At 46.2% G+C, this 19,986-nt stretch overlaps 1 protein-coding gene across 3 annotated transcripts in view; it reads right to left on the bottom strand.

Moving 5' to 3' along the window:
- JMJD1C (jumonji domain containing 1C) overlaps nucleotides 1-19,986 on the bottom strand; it is a 226,024-nt gene that overhangs the window by 58,449 nt on the left and 147,589 nt on the right. The window lies entirely within an intron of this gene.

Consider the following 19,986-nt stretch of genomic DNA (forward strand, 5'->3'; position numbering starts at 1 on the left):
GGTCCTTAGAGAGCACTTAGGTTTTTAAAAGGAAACCACCAGTACAAACACAAAAGGAGAAACGTAGTTTAAAGAAGCTTCCTCTTCCTGAGCATAAGGGAGACAGTGAGACATGACGAGGAAGGCCTTCTAGAAGGAGTTAACGCTTATATCTTACAACCGACTGTAACATGAAAGAACACAAAAGATCCAAAATAAGAAGGATACCGCCGTGCCCAGTAAGGATATAAAACCCATCGGAGGTAACTAACGCACTGAGAAAGTACCTGGCCCTTTAAGGATTGGGTAATCCTGAGTAAATCTTCATTCCTCTCCTCCGCCAGCCCCCCCTCCTTATAGTACTTGTTCTAGGAACAGTGAGAGGGGCGCATAAATAAATGAATACCGACCAGTGTTTTATGAAACATGACTAGGGCTTGGGTGGAATTACTTGAAGTTCCCAGCAGATGTCTGGCCCGGGATCAGGATTCCCAGCACACACTTGAAACATTTCGACTGCAGCTACTACACACATCCCTTCCAAATAATTACAGCTGCCGGGGGAAGTTCTCACAAAGCTCTGCGGGAGACCTAGGGCAGACCCCATGGACGCTGGGGAGCATTATATGTATATATACATCCATAAACAGGCCTGTATGTGCCTAAATATATTAAGATGACTGCGGGATGTGATTAAAATCAATGGGAGCTGTGCCTGCAGTTACAAGCGCCGGCCACTACACTGGGGTCGGAGCAGTAGCTAACGTTCTGTATCCCTGTGTCGCTCTGTGCTGACAGCAACCAACAGCTGATTGGCTGAGTTCCTGAGCAGCAGAAAACTCCTTTAAGCCTAGAATTGTGTGATAAATTAAACAGGGAGGTAATATTGACCATTGTTTAGAAGCCTGAAAGATTTTCTTAAGGTTTCTGAAACAAACCTTTCTTATAGAAAAGCTGCAGAGAACACAAGGGTTAATCTCCTGCTGATATTACACTGTAGGCTGGGGAAGGCTGAGGGGTAGACTGGGCCAAGGGGTGTCCTACTATAGACCATGCAGAGGGGGAGGCTCCAGCTGCAGCCAGACACAGCCTAGTGAGAGGGAGGAGGGGGCGCAGCGGAGCTCCTGGGAAACACACAGAAAAGGTTTCTTTGAAGAACTCTTGTTTTAACTGTAATAGGAGACAAAATGGGATCTATTTTGGTGCATTTTATAACTATTTTGTTAGTGGCCTCTGGTTTCCTGCAAATGTAACAGGAGGAGGAACAGGATACGGTGTTACGGTGCATCTAGACAGAACGATTCACATATCCGCTCATTGATACAGGCAGATAAATTGTTCACATTCGCTGTATAAGTGAATGAGAATGACTGAATGATTGGTATTTAAACCGAACAACCAGCGAATGAAGCAACAATGATTTTTATGCTTGCGCGAAATAAACGATAAGCGAACTATTTAGCGTTCATCGTTGGCTGTGTTTGCACTGAGCAATTATCACTCAAATCTGAACGATCCAGTGATTTTTTTATAATAACCGCAGAGTGAGGAAGTCAAAAGCACTCAGAAGGCAAGTTCAATTATTCAAGTTTGAGACTAAAGGCTCATTTACACGCAAAGACAATCTTTCAAACGATTGATCGCTAAAACTGTCAATCTTTCATTCTGCATAAAGTACTAATGGGCACTAATGCTCATTAGCACTTTATCAGCTTCATTTGATTGCAAATGAGCTTCCAGGAGCTGCTTGCAGAACTCAGCAGGTGGTCTGAGATCTGCAATCAGCTCCCTTGTTCTTGCATGGGCTGTCGCCATGAATACAATGCAATCAGCTGCTCCCGTGGAGAACAGTGTGTTCTCTAAAAGCTCACCTTAAAATCATCCTTCAGCCGAAGAGTCAACGATGGGAGCATTTACATGCAACGATTATCACTCATATGCCACCTTTTACCAAACGTTGAGCGATAATCGTTGCCCGTCAATGGGCCCTTATTGATATATAGTAAATAAACATGATGTAAAGTGTATTGCAGCATTCCCTTCAGATTCAATATGGTTAGTGACAGGTTCAGGCTATGAACAGCAATTTAAAGCCCCTACTCATTATTCACTTCTAGAGACTGTCACACGAGACAAGTCTCATTGAGACATACACTGATCCCACGAGCCTCTATTAACATGATGTGGCAGCACCTGCTAGCGGTCTCATATATCACTCCAGATGCCATAGCCATGTGTATGCCAGAGAAGGCTGTGAATATACAAAGACCACACATACCAAGAAAGAAAGTCGCTGAGGAGCCAGTTCTGAGGAGGACGGAGGGGGTTGGTGTCAAGGAACGTTCACTTGAGTGACGCAACTCCTCTTGTTTCCCATCTGATCATTCTCCACTCACTAGGCCGATTCAGGTCTACCTTGCGTTTGGTCACACGGAGCTACAAGAATACCGTTCACAGAACTTATTAGTAATATTTCCTAGCACACACTGATGATGCACCTCGTCTCACCCTCATGGCGATGGTCGAAGCGGACCGGACGCTTACACAAGATATAGCTGAAAATAATGGCTGGAACCCGTCGCCTCTTAACGATCCCAGCAGGGAGGAGTTGGGTCACTGGATCGTGTTTTGCATTCCGGGGTTCCAAGTGAAGACGGGACTCAGACAAGACCCCAGGATGAAACTACTGACTCCCATTAGGTACAACAACAAGGCCGTCTCCCTTTAGGCATCTTTCCTTTCCGGCATTTGTGTCCAAAAGAACAACACGGTCAAATATGCAATTTAGCAAAAACGTCAGAAAGGAAGGAAATCGCTAAAACTGAAAAAACTTTATTGGTCTCTGTTTGACTAACAGAAAGTCATGGTTTCATTCGATTGTTAACCCCATTGGGGACAGAGACTGATAGCATTCTCTGTATGGGGCTGTGGAATACACAGATGATAGATATATAACTACGTAAGGAAAAACAATGGATCCCTACTAAGAAATAATGTGGTGAATCTAAGAGTCACAGGTTACTGCTCTATTCTTAAAAGGGTTGTCCGGTTGTAAACTACCCATGGCTTATCCTCAGGACAAGTCATCATTAGTAGATTGCTAAGAGTTTGTTTGCCTGGGCCACTTGCTGATCAGCTGTTCGCTTGGCATATGCATTTGTGTGATGAACTGAATTCTGAAGGAAGCAGACAGCTCTGTTCTTACTGTAGTGGCCAGGCTTGGTACTGCAGGCCAAGTGTCTGTTTAAATCGGTAAGAACTTTTCCTACAATACCAAGCCTGGCCACTACAAGAATAAAGCTAATCTGCTTCTTACACTGACCTAGTAAACAGCTTATCAGCAGGGGGGTCACAGGCAATGAGGATAAACCAATCAATTATTTAGAACTGACTGCCCCCCTTTAGTTCCAGACGCATAGGAGTTGGTGATGTCAGTCATCCAGGGTACATGCGAGCCTTCCAACCAAATGTCACCTTACTGCCATTAACAGAGAATTTACAATTTTAGGTGGCTCATGATCACTTCCCCTAATATTTATGGACATGGTGAGCTCACTTTTAAGAGATTTCTGACGAATCATCCGTGGAACCAAATCAAGAGAAAATAAAAACATTACATGGGAGTTAACCTAAAAATGGCATGAAAGGGGAGGATAATTCTGTGGGGCCCTCGGTCATGTGTCATGTAGGACGTCTGCCAAGTCTTGTGCCGTCATATGTTCTCTAAACACCACTTTCCCCCTCTATATATAGTGTCTTATCCAGTTTAATAATTAACACGTTTCTTACATCTACAGACCTGCCTTTCCTCCACCGCAGATTATTCATTAATCATTTAGTTGAAGTTACAAGCCAGGACACTCTGTACAACGGGGCGGGACAGGAACTCGAGTAGGACAACCTAAAGTCAGGGGTCCATGCCCAACGGTACAAAAACCGCAAGCCCAGAGCCAATGCTAGGAAGTGCATATACATGTTAGATGAAATAACGGGTGGACACCATCTGGCGGCCACCAGCCACCCCCCTATTTGGCGGCCACCAGCCACCCCCCCTATTTGGCGGCCACCTACCTACTTCCTGGACAACTATGACTCGAGGTTCCAAAGGTGAGGCCCCCTCTTACAGACACTGTATAAGAGCCCTGTTATATATGAAGCAAACTAGAAGAAAAAAAATAAATAAACGGGCTTTGGCATCTTTTAGGTCACTTCGGTCCCGCTTCCTGCTGTACAGCTAAGCTTGTAAATTATAAGTATGTATTATATAAAGAATATAGCTTTCTGGGGATTACACAAGGGACGTGTAGGTAAATTATACAACCTGAACTCTGTGTCCCGGATATTATAAAAGAAGTGGGAAAGTGTTATTAGATGCACAAAAAAGAATGACGTCCATGGATGATAATTACAAAAACCGTTACAAAATCACGCTCTCTTCTATTATATGAAGTGCCGCTCTAATTAACAATATAGAGCTGCCTCAAAAGCCTTCGTCCTACAAGCGAGGCTCATCAGACACGAGCAGGAGTGCGTGCTGCGGGGACGGACGCATCTGGCCTGCAGATATAGTAAGGGTGACCATACACATCACCAGTGGACAGAGGGAGAAAGGGCTATGGTGGTAAAAAGCCATTTAAATACTATGACTTATGCCGGCCTCACAGGGGCGTATTGTCATTGTGCACATTGTGTTGTCCCATGAGCAACACGGAATGCCAATGGCCCATTTCCTTGTATGGAGCCTCACACACCTGCCATTGTTTTCACGCGTGTATTACGTGGTGTTTCAAGCGTGCATACATGCCATATAGTGCTGGGCGGCATGCAGCAAGTACTTAGGTCCTTGCATGCTTGCGCGCAGCTACTTACAGGCATGTGAGCCAAGCCTTAGAGCAGTCACAACACCGTAAATGGCTCTAATCGTAGCCAAATCAACAATGACAATGAACAAATCTTTGTCAAAATCTCATTCAACCAATCATCTGCCTATATGTAAGTGCCAATCAGCTAATGAGCAAGCAAACGCTCATTCGTCTTGTGATCGCATCTTTAAGGTGGCACCAAAAGCAGTTGGCGGCAGTGCATTGCTCAACAACTATGGAGCACTATGTGCCTCTACGACGACTCTAACCATCATCTGAGCGCATAGGTTACTGCCGATTTCTCCCTTTCACCAATCGTCTTGCAAAGATGCTTGCTAGGAACAGGAACTGATTGATCGGCCAGTGTAAAATCACCCGGAAACCTTATCAGAAGACATCTTGAGCCGGTCAACATGGTAGACCTGGAGAGGATAGGCTGCCGGCATTAAATGGTGGAAAGATCCAGCCGAAACCCAGATCTACAGACAGTCTAACCAACGCAAAAAACATGCAAACTCATTGACAAAGCCATACATCACTGATCGTCTACTACCGAATACAGAATATAACCACACGGGGCAGCGCTGAGAGGTTTCTTAGGATCCTTCTCATTAAAACGTACTAAGCAATTGCTACAAAAGCAATTCTCTGATGTAGTGTCATTATTGGAACTAATCCCTTCCGGGAAATCTCGGCATTCATCCAAGACGATCCAAGGGGAAAAAACACGGTTTAAAAAAAAATCAAGGTGGAAGTGTTTCTCGGCAGATGGAGAACGTTCTCAAGTTGCAGAATCATCTGCTTACCGTTCGTCACAAACGTCAGGGACAATGCAGTTGGCACTAGCGAATCATTTCCATAACCCATCAGTTGTAAAATAATGGCGCTTTGCATACCCTCAGTGTCTTAAGAAGTACTAATCTAATGATCTGCGCTCTGTATATTTTTGCTCCAACCTTTGGACGATTTCCACACGGGATACTACGCTAGGATGGAAGTAACTTATTGTATCATGCGAAATATTGTACAAAAAAAAAGGGGAAAAATGTTGCAGATATGGATTATCTTCCAGATTATATGCTTCAAGGAATTAGAAGGAAAGAAGCTGGAAACAAAAATGTGCCTGGGGAAAGGTTAAAGTCCCATTTAAATCTTCTCTCTTCACGCTGTCTGTGTGGTTTGCGACACGAAACCTTGAGGCGAATATGAATCATCTCCGATTCTCCGCACCGCTCGCTTTTGCGCAGTAAAAACAGGTGCTCGGAGAATAACAGAAATAAAATATATCGTTACTAGGTAACTATATACCGATCTCCTGCGGACATTGTCATAGTTACGAGGAAGGGGGGAAAATAACGGGCAAAGAGCCGGAGACGCTCCGCCAACATCTCGTTCATAAAACGCAGCAATAATAAAAGAGGCTCTTTGTGTAAATCCATTCTTTACACATATCACGACCTGTAGATTTCAGCTCCGCTACCATTCAAGAGCTTTTATGCTCAGTGAGCAAGGCTGCTGTTTTGATGTGATTGAGGATGGCAGTATAATTTTGGTCTCCAGAAAGTCCAGGCGCTGATCCAAGAAAATACAAGTCAAGGGAGCAATCATGACAGAAGAATAATAACCTGGAGTTGGGGGGGGCTGGTGCCGCAGACGGGGAAGGGATTGGATATCTGGACTTCTGTTTAATTCATCTCTCTCGCCAATTTCATTTTGCCCCATTGCTTTTGGCAAACGCAAAGTGATAGGGAGGTGACAGCGGAAGAGGACAAAGAGTTTAGTCTCCGTGAGTGTTATGGCGTATACGTGGCTTTGACACGGTAACCTTGTGCTTCCGGCAATGAAATGGAACATACTGTATATGAAATTGAAAGCCATTAGCTGATATATGACTGTACTTATGGAAAAACAATCTTGTAAAATAAGGTCTATCCTTCTACCAAGGGCAATAGAAGAAGACGTACTATCTGAAGTATAAGAGCTTGGCAGAAAACCTACGGGTGATGTCACCAGAGCGGTGATGTCACCAAGCCCTTGGATGTGTCCCCAGACTGAGGAGTGCTCCTTTAGGCTGTGATCACACCTGACGCAAATCCCACGGAATGACCGTACGGAAATGGCGCAAGATTTCGGACACAGAAATGCAGCTTCAAAACTCGCGCTGTCCAGCATCGCCGCCTATATTCTGCTGTGGCCGTCTCTCCCCAGAGAGGATAGATGGTTGAGTGGAGAAGGCGATAAAATTGACATGCCGCAGCTTTGAATCACGCTCCGACATGTCAGTTTCATCGCGGCTTGGGTGCAACAGCTTCTCTGCAGCGTGTGGAGGAGATTTTCGCATACCTCGTCCGATCTGCTGCTTTATCTTTCAAGGAGTCAAGAAGAGAAAAAAAAAAAAGGAAAAATGACCGTTATTTCCAATAAAGACAACTGGAGATCAGCTTATGGCCCATTTACACGACACGGTTAGAATTCATAATCGTTCACATTCCCGCCGAGGCACCTCTTTCCTCCCGGTCACATACAGGACTTCTGGCACATCCAAAAACCTTTGGAATTGTTTCACCCCCAGGCATCCTGTCATGTTTAATCCAGCCGGACTGACGAAGGGGCTCAACCCTGAAACGCGTATTCACTTGTTGGTTCTCTATGGCATCTTGGACCTTTAGCTTTCAACTAGTTTAGAGTGTTGCGCCTTCACCGCCAGTAATCTATCACATTCTCTTTCGCTATACACAGAAAGGAGAAGGCTGAACCATCGTTGAACGAGAAAATGTTTAGTAAACGGTCATTTTGAAGACACATTTCAGTCCATACTGGCCATTTAGTCGTTCAAACTGGTCGTACATGTTTAATGACCCCGATCAATAGACAAAGAAACTTTCCGGAAACTTTATTTTTTTTTAAAGCAAATCTTTCATCCAATCATCAGATGAAAATGTTATGACTACCAACGTCGTTCCAGACCAGGATTGGTCGGTTACAAGAATCATTACATTTCATGGGACAAACAACTGCTCCGGTAGAAATCACCCATTTTCATCGACTGTCTGAAGAACAATTGTTCGGCTACCAGCATTTTCCCCGGCTCCCCTGTACACAAACATTCGGCTTGGCCAAACGTTCGTGTGTCTAGGGAGTCGAGCTGAAGCCAGACATCTCTGGAAAGGGCTTATCTCTCTTGGAACAAAAGGTTCAGGCGTTGAAATTCGATGTCGCCCATCCTTCTTTACCCGAATATCATGTGTGTCAGAGGAAAGCCGAGCCGCCCCCCTTATCCACATTAGAGTCTGGCTCTGTCATTATTGATGGGTTTGGACAACTACGTATGGGGGCCTTAAGTCTCATGTCCATGGGGACCTCAAGTTGCAGTCAACCACCGTGCACATCAATAGGCTGAATGTACCGCTATAAGGGAGAACTTCATGCAGCAGTAAACACAGTTAAATACATATCTACAAAGCAAAAGAAAGAAAATGTACTTCAAATATGGAGGAAACACATGGCTAATGAGCTGCCACCGAAGAGGGAAGCGAACTGTATAGGTGCAAATGCCGACCGCCTTCCTCTCCTCCGACTCTCTATGGCGTTTGTTTTCTTTTCCAGACACTTGAACAAATCTGCTCAGAAGGAAAACAGATGAGGTAAACTCCCTGGAGGAGGTGATTCATTTAGTAACTTTCTGCTCCCAACACCCATGTTAGCACAGATGTCCCCATTCAAGGTTCAAGCAGAAGTGACTTGACTGTAACCCTCCTCTTATTAATGAGCTCACGTTTAATTATTCTCCGGCTACATAAGTATCACCGAGCTCCTGTCTTTTGCACTTGCATTATGCCTAACAAGTTCTTCTATCTTTCTTTATTGCCATCAGAGCCATTACTTTTGGCTCGTCCATAAGAGGTCTACGACATCTGCAACCACTAAGATGATGGAGAGGAGCGCTGTGTGGTAAGTACTTGATATTGCCACAGATACTTTTCAGCGGAAGACACCAGCTCTGTTTTATCTTTTGAGCAATGATCTAGATCGCATCACAGAAATGTGACTCATCTTATTGGCACTTTCAATCATGATAGGTCTTGGCTGCTTGATGGTAGATTGGGATAATGATCAGGTAAACAGTCATCCTGTGACTTTACGCAATCCAACTCATTTTGATGGTATCTATGGCTAATCTGTACATATAAATCACCTAAAGGCTTCAAATTAACAAGAATCACTGCCATCATGATTGGAAGGTATCAGGCTCCAGCGCTTCATGTGAGCAGTGGTTTCAAGTGATCTGCACAGGAAAGTGAGTCATGTCCCCCCTTTTCCACAAGGAGGAAGGAAAAAAATGAATTACAAAATGTTATCACTATTGCAGAAAAAGTATCATATTTGTTTAAAAATGTGTTTTATCATATCAAATACTGTTGACAGATGTCCCTCCAGTGACCTCAAGACAAGGCGCCACACCTGGGGTGGACAGACCAAGACAAGGCGCCACACCTGGGGTGGACAGACCAAGACAAGACGCCACACCTGGGGTGGACAGACCAAGACAAGGCGCCACACCTGGGGTGGACAGACCAAGACAAGGCGCCACACCTGGGGTGGACAGACCAAGACAAGGCGCCACACCTGAGGTGGACAGACCAAGACAAGGCGCCACACCTGGGGTGGACAGACCAAGACAAGGCGCCACACCTGGGGTGGACAGACCAAGACAAGGCGCCACACCTGGGGTGGACAGACCAAGACAAGGCGCCACACCTGAGGTGGACAGACCAAGACAAGGCGCCACACCTGAGGTGGACAGACCAAGACAAGGCGCCACACCTGAGGTGGACAGACCAAGACAAGGCGCCACACCTGAGGTGGACAGACCAAGACAAGGCGCCACACCTGAGGTGGACAGACCAAGACAAGGCGCCACACCTGAGGTGGACAGACCAAGACAAGGCGCCACACCTGGGGTGGACAGACCAAGACAAGGCGCCACACCTGGGGTGGACAGACCAAGACAAGGCGCCACACCTGAGGTGGACAGACCAAGACAAGGCGCCACACCTGAGGTGGACAGACCAAGACAAGGCGCCACACCTGAGGTGGACAGACCAAGACAAGGCGCCACACCTGAGGTGGACAGACCAAGACAAGGCGCCACACCTGAGGTGGACAGACCAAGACAAGGCGCCACACCTGAGGTGGACAGACCAAGACAAGGCGCCACACCTGAGGTGGACAGACCAAGACAAGGCGCCACACCTGAGGTGGACAGACCAAGACAAGGCGCCACACCTGAGGTGGACAGACCAAGACAAGGCGCCACACCTGAGGTGGACAGACCAAGACAAGGCGCCACACCTGAGGTGGACAGACCAAGACAAGGCGCCACACCTGAGGTGGACAGACCAAGACAAGGCGCCACACCTGAGGTGGACAGACCAAGACAAGACGCCACACCTGAGGTGGACAAACCAAGACAAAACGCCACACCTGAGTTGGACAGAGCAAGACAAGACGCCACACCTGAGTTGGACAGAGCAAGACAAGACGCCACACCTGAGTTGGACAGACCAAGACAAGGCGCCACACCTGAGGTGGACAGACCAAGACAAGGCGCCACACCTGAGGTGGACAGACCAAGACAAGGCGCCACACCTGAGGTGGACAGACCAAGACAAGGCGCCACACCTGAGGTGGACAGACCAAGACAAGGCGCCACACCTGAGGTGGACAGACCAAGACAAAACGCCACACCTGAGGTGGACAGACCAAGACAAGACGCCACACCTGAGGTGGACAGACCAAGACAAGGCGCCACACCTGAGGTGGACAGACCAAGACAAGGCGCCACACCTGAGGTGGACAGACCATATGTGCAACAAGTGCATGCAAGACCAAGAATAATAATGGTCCCTTCCTTTATGAGAGAACTTTGAAGGGTCTCTTTTCTTGAGAGCCATGACTGAGGCTGTCTATGGCTACCACTCAATGATGACATTAATTGAGACATCACAACAGGGTTTTTCCTAGGTAAGCAGCTGTGATGTCACAACAGGGTTTCAGTGAGGTAAGCGGCTGTGACATTACAAATGTGTAAGGGCAATGAATGTGGTGGTCCATCATGATATTAAGTGTGACATCACACCAGGGTCTGCGCAAGGGAAGCTCCTGTGACATCACACCAGAGTTTCCATGAGGCAAGCTCCTGTGACATCACACCAGGGTTTGTGTGCAGGAATCTCTTGTGACATCACACCAGAGTTTCTGCGAGGAAAGCTGCTATGACATCACAGATGTGTAGAACTCAGAGAACCTGCTTGGACGACTAGCTTCAGTCAGAAAGCCACAAGACTAGTCATAACATATCTGCTTCCAAATTAGGAGCTGAAAACCAAGATGCCATTACAGTATTTGTGCACAGGGCCTATACATCCATATACGGTGTCACATTCTGCATACTCACCTTCCAATCTAATAAGCAATGCTACTATAAATCTTTGGATGAAACTAGACAAAGGCAGATCCTATCCAGCCCCGTAGTCCGGCGCCCTACCATCCCCAGCGGCCCGTCGCTCCAATAAGAGCACACTGTGCAGACAAGCATTTAGCACATGCTGATGCAAAAGATATAAAGGAGACAAACTCGCAGGCCTGTTGCCGACTAATTTATTTGCAGCGCTTCATTTACACAAGGGGATGGCACAGATTGCAAAATTCGTGTCAGCATTCCTGCTGTGGAACCGCTAACAAAACAACTATCCTCAGATAACCCCGGAGTTTATGGAGAAGGCTTTGAAGTACAATAGGACTCGCAGGATTTGAATCAGTGAATAGGAACACTGGCACAGAATGAGTTTTTAGCACATTATAGGTGCAGCGCCATTCTAGACAAGAAATGACATTTCATTTTAAATCCCCCTTCCCTGTTCCCCGCAGAGATCGCAGGCCGCACACTACATTTCTCTGGCAGTTAATTCTTAATTAAGAATGATTATGACCACGATGGCTTCCAAGGCGAAAAATTGCATCATAAATTTTTCTATATTTCTGCTGCAGCGCAGGATTTAGGGTGTTTTCTGACTCTTGAAGATCTACAAAAGGTTCTGAAAATTATTTGGCACCACTAGGAAAAAAAAAAGAAATACACCTGTGACCTACTAATAAAGGCAAACAAAATTTCAGAAACTGCACTTGCTCGTGGCATTATTTTACTATAGATCTAGGAGTTCATATTGCGATACTACAGGATGATAGAGAGCAGCGGTACAATAACTCTCCCTGCTAACTGTAAACCGCCGGCGATTCACGCCGGCCGACGCTCCAGCACCTGTCCATGAGCGGAGAATCATTGCGATTCTCCGCTCGCGGTGAGCAATTTGCAGCATGCTGCGAATTTCCCCGATTCTCCGCGGCCAGCCCATCTATCAGGCGGCGGCTCCTGTGACGGAGATCTGCCGTGGTACTTCGCATCGCCCGTGGACAGGGGGCCTTACTGTAAGAGCAGTTAGACTGTGGAACTCTGCCTGAGGATGTGGTGATGGCAAAATCCATAGAGGAGTTTAAAAGGACCGAGTTTTCAATGTATTCATTAAAAGGGACTTTGCCATCAGAATATTTGTTATTAAAGGTGCCACCATAGCGCTACCTGCTACATGTAACAGAACATGGACATATGCGAGTCGTAAGATGCAGAATATTCGCATCGGCAGTAATGTAGGTGCTGTATGGCAATTGACCCGCCTTGAGCTGCGGAGGTGGGCTGTGTTAGTTCAGAGTCATGGCTTCCAGTAATTATGTGCACCCCCTCCACCCGCCAGAACACACCGCAGTGGAATCCCATGCTTTGCAGTCTTCTGCCCAACACCTCGACTTCAGTGGCGAATGTCCGAACAGGGCAAACACGAGATTTCAGCGCCGCTTGAGCTGGCACCAGCGGTAGGGGGAGGAGCCGAAGCTGTGGAGGGGGTGTGCAGAATTATTGGAAGCTGTGACTCAGGGCCCAAGTGGTCCGCCTGTGTGGCTCGGGGTGGGTCAATTTCCATACAGCGGGGGAAAATATAAAAGATTCCGCTTTTTATTGCGATATGTTCAAGTTCTGTTCCACGCGGCAGTTGGCGCCAAGGTGGCACCTTAACAACGGATATTCTGATAACGGAATTCCTTGAACTTCTAGGAGAAATGAGGAAATACACAACGCCGAGTTCTAAGAAAGACACTGCAGAATGGCTAATTCATGTAACATACAATTAATCGCTAAAAAGACATAAGAGGAGAGCTGCCGGCTCCTCTAACAGGAGGTATAGGGAATGACAACCATGGACTTCCTCCCGTAGACATACAATAGATCATAAAACGCCTTTACTCTGCACAAAGGTCCCCAGTTATGGCTCCTGTAAGCCCTAGTCAAATAGCATCCATATTTGCATATCCATATACTTATCTACTATCCGATATAACTTCCCAAACCCTATTTTGCATACATGGAGTGAGAGCAGCCAGCTCTCCTCGGGGCGTTTGTCTTTGGTAATAATACACCTGGCTGTGTTAACCATTACACTCCCAAACTAACAAGTACCTGACGAGAGGCGCCGGAGCACCTGAACACAAGCTGGCGCTCTGCAGGTACTTCCCAACTGTCCTGAGCAGTAAAGTATATATATGAACACACTTTCTGGTGGGAAGTTGGCTGGGGCCTCGTATGTGTTCCAGGAATAACCGATGTGGCCTCCCAAGTGTAAAGGGTTTGTAGCACAAAGGACTGAAGCAATCTTGCAGCTCCTCAGATAAACACAAGGTTACTTAAGGTCTAAACGCTAAAGGAAACAGGAAAAATACTAAACTAAAAAGAACATAGTTCAGTGGTGTGAAACCTGGGACTTTCGAGAGAGCCCCAAGTTGGCTGGAGACCTCCATACAGCAGCAATAAGGAGGTGGAAATCAGTCTATATCTGGAAAATAATGTAGGAGCTCAAAAACCTTGTGATATGCTGGGAGACAATCACGACTCTACAATCTTCTGAGTAGACTTGGCAAACTCTGTTTCAGTGGTGTGAATCATCAAATAAATCTTTCTTTTTTTTTTTTTTTTAATAGCACCAACTTATTTCACAGCGCGTTCAGGTAATTTATCCATTACCCCCCACCAAGCTGGGTACAAATTTTACCGACCTCGGAAGCATGGAAGGCTGAGTCAACCTTGAACCAGCTACCTGAACCATGTGGGGATTGAACTTGCAACAACCTTCAGCTCCTGAGCGAGAGCTTAGGACTGCATTTCTGCATGAGCCAACGAGCAAACGGACGTCCTTCGCTCTTTCAAACATTTGGTGCAAAAGGCCCCTAACACATGTTCACGTGGATCATTTCTAATGGTCATTCTAGGGTCACAACCACCCACTGTAATAATCTGCAATACCCTGATGACTGTGACCAACCTCAAAGAAGTCGTCAGCGGCCAGAACTGATAAAGTGTGAAAGGGCATGTAGTAAACTACCCCGGGATCTTATCGCTGGCTCTCGCTCAACTGGGACACAAAGAAAGCTTTCAGGACAAATAAGGTTTCCCTGTTTACTTTATCAGCCTGGTCTCCGTTCGGTCTTGTTGCCGGAGCAAATCTGCTCATGATCAGCATTATCTCCCCGCAGAACAGCTCGAAATATAACTGGGCCACCAGTCAAGTGAACAGAGTAATGATAAGCCGGTAATAAAGTATATTTTATTACCTCCATAATTATGTGCCAGCAGACAGGGCCCCGGATTACTCAGATTAACCCGCGCACGGAACGGCACTTTACAACAGCTGCAAAAGTTGCTGCTCTAAGAAACCTTAGCCGATTTGTGACCTAGTAATTGTTTAACTGCTACCATATTTCACAATAGGACATGTAATCCTATGATAAGCCTTATGTATTAATATTCATACCTTTGGTGAAATTTAGAGCAAATATGTCAATATTGGGGGTGGATGGTTGTGGCAATGGGATATTGTAATCCCGCTGCCACTAATGCCAGAATTCCATGTAAGTCATCGGCCCGGACCATACAACTTCAAGGACTCAATCAGTTGAAACCAACGTTGTATCATTTAAATCCCGGAACATTTCCCTCCCTAAACGCCCCGTACATGTTAGACATTAGTCATCTGAGCCCACCAACAGCAGCAGCGCTCGAAGGATCTTTAATATCCATGGGGGCAGCTCCCCAGCAGATGATATCGGGACAAAGCACGATGGGGGGGATGTTGAATTTCAATGTCCAATCTTTGTATTCCCCGGGAAATAAGCTGGCAGCGGACCTGTCCGGCTTACCTGCCTACATACAAACATTTGGCTTGTCTGATTGTAAGTGTGGGGTATCCGATGGAAACTACCAGAGGAATGACCGTTTGACAGTTGTCGAAGGTGTATGGGCACCTTAAAGCCGTTTCGGAGTCCTACAAAAAAGATCCCGCTACATTCAGCTGTACATAAAGTGTCAATGCAACCCTATGGATATACGTTTTAAGTGGGCATCTAGCTTTGACCTTAAATGACATATAGAAACTCTGTAGTCCTTCGGTAGTTCTTTGCCGCCATCATATGTGGACCAATTACCAGAAAATGAAGTAATCTTGCTAACACAACAACAGAACTCATCAATCTTTCGTAAGCCACAAGCCACCCTCAAACACGTCAGCCGCACTGAGTATTAAAGCAACTGTCCAATATCATTACTGTCCAAACACCCCACCTGAAAAATGGTGCTTCGTAATGGAGCTGGCAGAGGCTGGTGATGGATGTTGCCGGCCTGCTCAAGTTCCTTAGACTTCTCCAAGTTTGTTTCCAGGCGTCGGCAGCGTCTTGGACAAGAAGCACCATCACTTCGGCCAAACTCCGGTGGGAGATGGATAAGTCAGGGATGAAGAACCAAATTGACTGACTGGACAGTCGCTTTTAAAGGGACAAAGGCTACCAAAGATATGAGGGATAGTGCCAAATGGGCACAGTGGTATTGGCGGGGGAGCTATATGTGGTTCTCATATCACAGGTCTACATATTACTACCAATAACCGAAAACGTAATGAAATAAAGATATTGGAACTTGTAAACGTTCCCCTCCTCAAGTGGCGGTGCCAAATGTACCTCCACCTGCCCGTTCCCTACACGCCAGGAGGGGGGACACTGCGGCTATTGATGGCTATAGCCAGAAATGCTGCGAACTGAACACACATGCTTATGTTTAATAAGGATAAAAACCGGCCTACACGCCAAGGGTGGAGATCATTTAGAAACGAGGCAAGGATTCAAAACAGACAGAGGATAAGCCAGCGCTCTCACGCAAATGGGAGTTCCTCCAAATTTTAATTGAGCCTTTAGGCAGGGAGTCCTTGTTTTTTTCTTTAGGCTACTAGATTTTGTTTTAATCGGCAGCTATTTAAGCAGGTATTTCCTATAATACGCCTTTATACATCTCTACAAACACATTTGCGATGCTGAAATGTAGCCAGTATTGGCACAGGATCTGAAGTAGTGGCCCGAACCCCGCGGTTCTGTAGCCATCGCCCAATCTATGACCCCCACTGTACCTGGACCGCCACATATATACTGGTAGTTGTACTGGGAACAACGGCTTACTGGGATGGGAAACCCACAGCTGCATATATCAAATATAAAAGGCTGCCATACAAGCCCAACAAGGCCGCTGGACTCTCCCCAACAGACAACGGGAAAGAAGGAGCATCGGATGCGCTACACACAAGAGTCTGCCAGCGGCTTACCTGCCTCCGCCCACTGATGACACACGATGAACCATTGGCTGAACCGAGCATTCGTGCGTATGAGGGAGTCGGAATAAGTGTTCCTCTGAGAATCTCGGATGGCGTGCGGACAAAAATAGGCTATAACCGGTCTGTGTGCTTTCCGTGAAAGACGCAAACAGATAATATGGCCATGTGAATAAGCCTTTATTGAAGATCTATGTAGCGGAAAACAGTGCAGATGGTCCACAACGGACATGTTGTACCAAAAGCTGCATCATTTCCATATCGCAATCCATACCATTGGTGCGGATTTTGATGCAGATTCTGGTCCAGATTTCCCCCTTTCAATAGGAGCAAAATCAACTGCGGATCTGCAACAAAATCTGCACGAAGATCTAGTTTGATCTAGAAATGGCGCAGATTTTAGAGCTGATGTTCCATCGCGTACAACTGCGCCGTTTTCCACCACGCTGGATATATGAAAGAGAAGGATTGACAGCAAGCCTGGAAGAATCTCACTGAAGAATCCCACAGGTCTCAACCTAAGACTACAATCACACGGCGAGCGCGAGATCAGGCGGAGAGATCACTCTTGCCAACTTGATATTTCACACCATTGCGAAGCTTGATTCAAAAACGCCTTGCCTCACTTTCATGAAACTGTGATCCTCGGACGTGTGTTTCACGCACATCAGAGGATCTCAAGTGTTTCACATTGATTTCAATGGGAAACACCGCACGGCGTGCGCGTACCATGCCTTTTAAGGTCCTATTGAAAACCATGCGCGAGGCGTTCCGCGCGAACGCTTAAAGATAGGACATGCTGCGACTTTTACCTTTGCAGCATCGCTGCAAGGGAAAAACAGAAAGCGCTCATGTGAATAAGTCTATCCAAAAGAATGGAGTTGATATTTGTGCGAGTTTTGTGTCTTGCAACGTACAATGTAAAAAAAAAAGCTGTAAAACCGGTTAACAGTGAACAATGCAGTGCCTTCAGCTGAACAAGTAGGATGAAAACAGACTTTATAGTTCATGCGTTTTCAAAGCCCAAGTATCCGCGTAGATACAACTCATCAGTGGAACTAAGCGGACCGGGAAAGAATGAACCCATAAAGATGTGACCATACGGCCCGTGACGCGCCTTTATCCCTTCGTTAGAGCCTGGTAGATGGCAGCATGTTGCAATCCGTCTTATCAGAGCTGTGATACGCTTGTATTTGCTTTAACAGTCCAAGGCCGGGAGCAGGAACAACCTCGGCGGTTTCAAATGTTCAACCCTTAGCGCTGCGTAATGGAAGATCACGATCAGCAATAGCTGGCAGGTTACGGCTTTAGCCAGAACCTTGTACAGCACATTGTGTTCCCGCTGACCGGCATCCATCGCTCCGTCCTACACATAATTACCATACGTGACTACCCTCCCCCGTACACACTTACAGTACACGTTCCCACCAGTCCGGCCGCACGGGTTGCTGTTCACGTGACCCCCTCATTTCACCAAGTGGAATTGGCAGTTAAGGCACATGGCAGGAATTGACCTGCTGCGGATCTAAAATTGGCAGCGCAGGTTAATTTGTGCTGCGGATTTTCTCCACAACGTGTCAATGGGATTTCTAAAATCCTATCCACTATGCTTTAACTGTAAAGGCTGTGGATTTTCAGCAGCATTTCCGACCCGTGTCAACATACCCTTAGGCTATATTCTCATGTTATATTTGACTACTCGTCTCAACTGTTCCTTGACATTAACTATTCTGACAAAAGTAATTGGAACCTGAACAAGAATCATTCACATATGTTAATACTTAATGGGTCTCCTTTGGCCCTAATGACATTGGATACTCTCCATGGCATACTTTCTACTACCAAGGTCAAATACACTTCAGAGGTTATTTCCCTCTATTCATCCTGCAAACATCTGGTGAGTTCTTTTGAAGGAAATACATTGGCCCAACTACAATGGTGCAAGGAACATAGTCTTAAGGGCCATTTAGACACAACGATTATCGCTCAAAAGATGTCGCTCAAGCGACTTTTGAGTGACAATCTTTGTGTTATTTACAGCGCAAGATGATCTTTCAAGATGAGCGATCACCTTGCACTGCCAGTGGAGGATGCAGAAGACAAGTGTGGTGTCCCCGCTTGTCTTCTGCATCCAGCTGTTTTCTGCACGGAGCGCTCAGTTGTATAACAGCCGGCCGCTCCGTGCAGAGGATGCAGAAGAAAAATGTGGTGTCCCCGCTTGTCTTCTGCATCCAGCTGTTTTCTGCACGGAGCACCCAGCTGTCATACAGCCGAGCGCTCCATGCAGGGTATGGAGAACAGAGCTGGACCGCTCTGTTCTTCATACCCAGCCTGTTAACAGGGAGCGGGATACAGCTGTAAATCCCCGATAAGGCTCATCGTCGACTTTCAGCACGCTAAAAGACAACGATGAGCGACGGGATAACGAAAACTGCACGATGTCAGTGCAGTTAGACACAACGATTATCGCTCAAAAGACGGATTTTGAGTGATAATCGTTGTGTCTAAATGGGCCTTTAGGATGTTTGGCATGGTTTCGGTCCGCTGGTTGTAGTGACAGGAGCCATGAACATTCCTTGTATACCTTGACATTGTGCTGCTGATAATGTGGTAATTCTCTGGAAATGCTCAGCAATACTTCCAATAAGACAGCGCGCCTTGTCACAAATCCTACCCTGGATGAATGAACCCTATTGAACATCTTTGCGATGAACTGTAACGTCTGCTCAGGAAATCTGTTTGTAGGATGAATGCAGGGAATACCAGCTGAAGCGTATCAGATGTTAGTAGAAAGCATGCTTCAGAGAGTATCTGATGTCATTAGGGCCAAAGGAGCCTCACTAAGTATTAACACAGACGAATTACTACTCTGGTTCTTGTTCAGGTGTCCAATTACTTTCGTTGGGATAGTGTGTACCTCCGACGTGTCTATAGATCCTCATGCAGTCACAACCTATGCACAAAGCCACCGCATGGTGCAATTTCTTAACTATGAGAATCAACTACCAGCCAAAAACAAGATATACACAGAGTTTAACTTAAGCAAATCAACCATTTCCTTAAAATTCTGAATTCCACCTCCAATTATATACCCCAAACTACTAAACGCTCCACATTCAGTTAGCTTATATTGCATGGTCATCCTGAAAGAAATGCAGACGCTTGCTGTAAATGCATGCCCTAAAAATGATGCCCACCGGTGCACTGTGGACTAAAACAAGAGCATGGCCAGTTGCAAAGACTCAGACGTCTCTCTATGGAGAAGTTTAAGTAGACATTCTTATCCTCTGTCAGCTATAGTTACAGTAGGGTTTCTGGGACAAACCTAATCCCTCTACTAATCTTATCCATCTGTCACAGGGTGATAAATTACTAGTTCCTTTACGCAA

Source organism: Eleutherodactylus coqui, chromosome 4 (assembly GCF_035609145.1).
Source record: "Eleutherodactylus coqui strain aEleCoq1 chromosome 4, aEleCoq1.hap1, whole genome shotgun sequence".
Taxonomy (NCBI): Eukaryota; Metazoa; Chordata; class Amphibia; order Anura; family Eleutherodactylidae; genus Eleutherodactylus; species Eleutherodactylus coqui.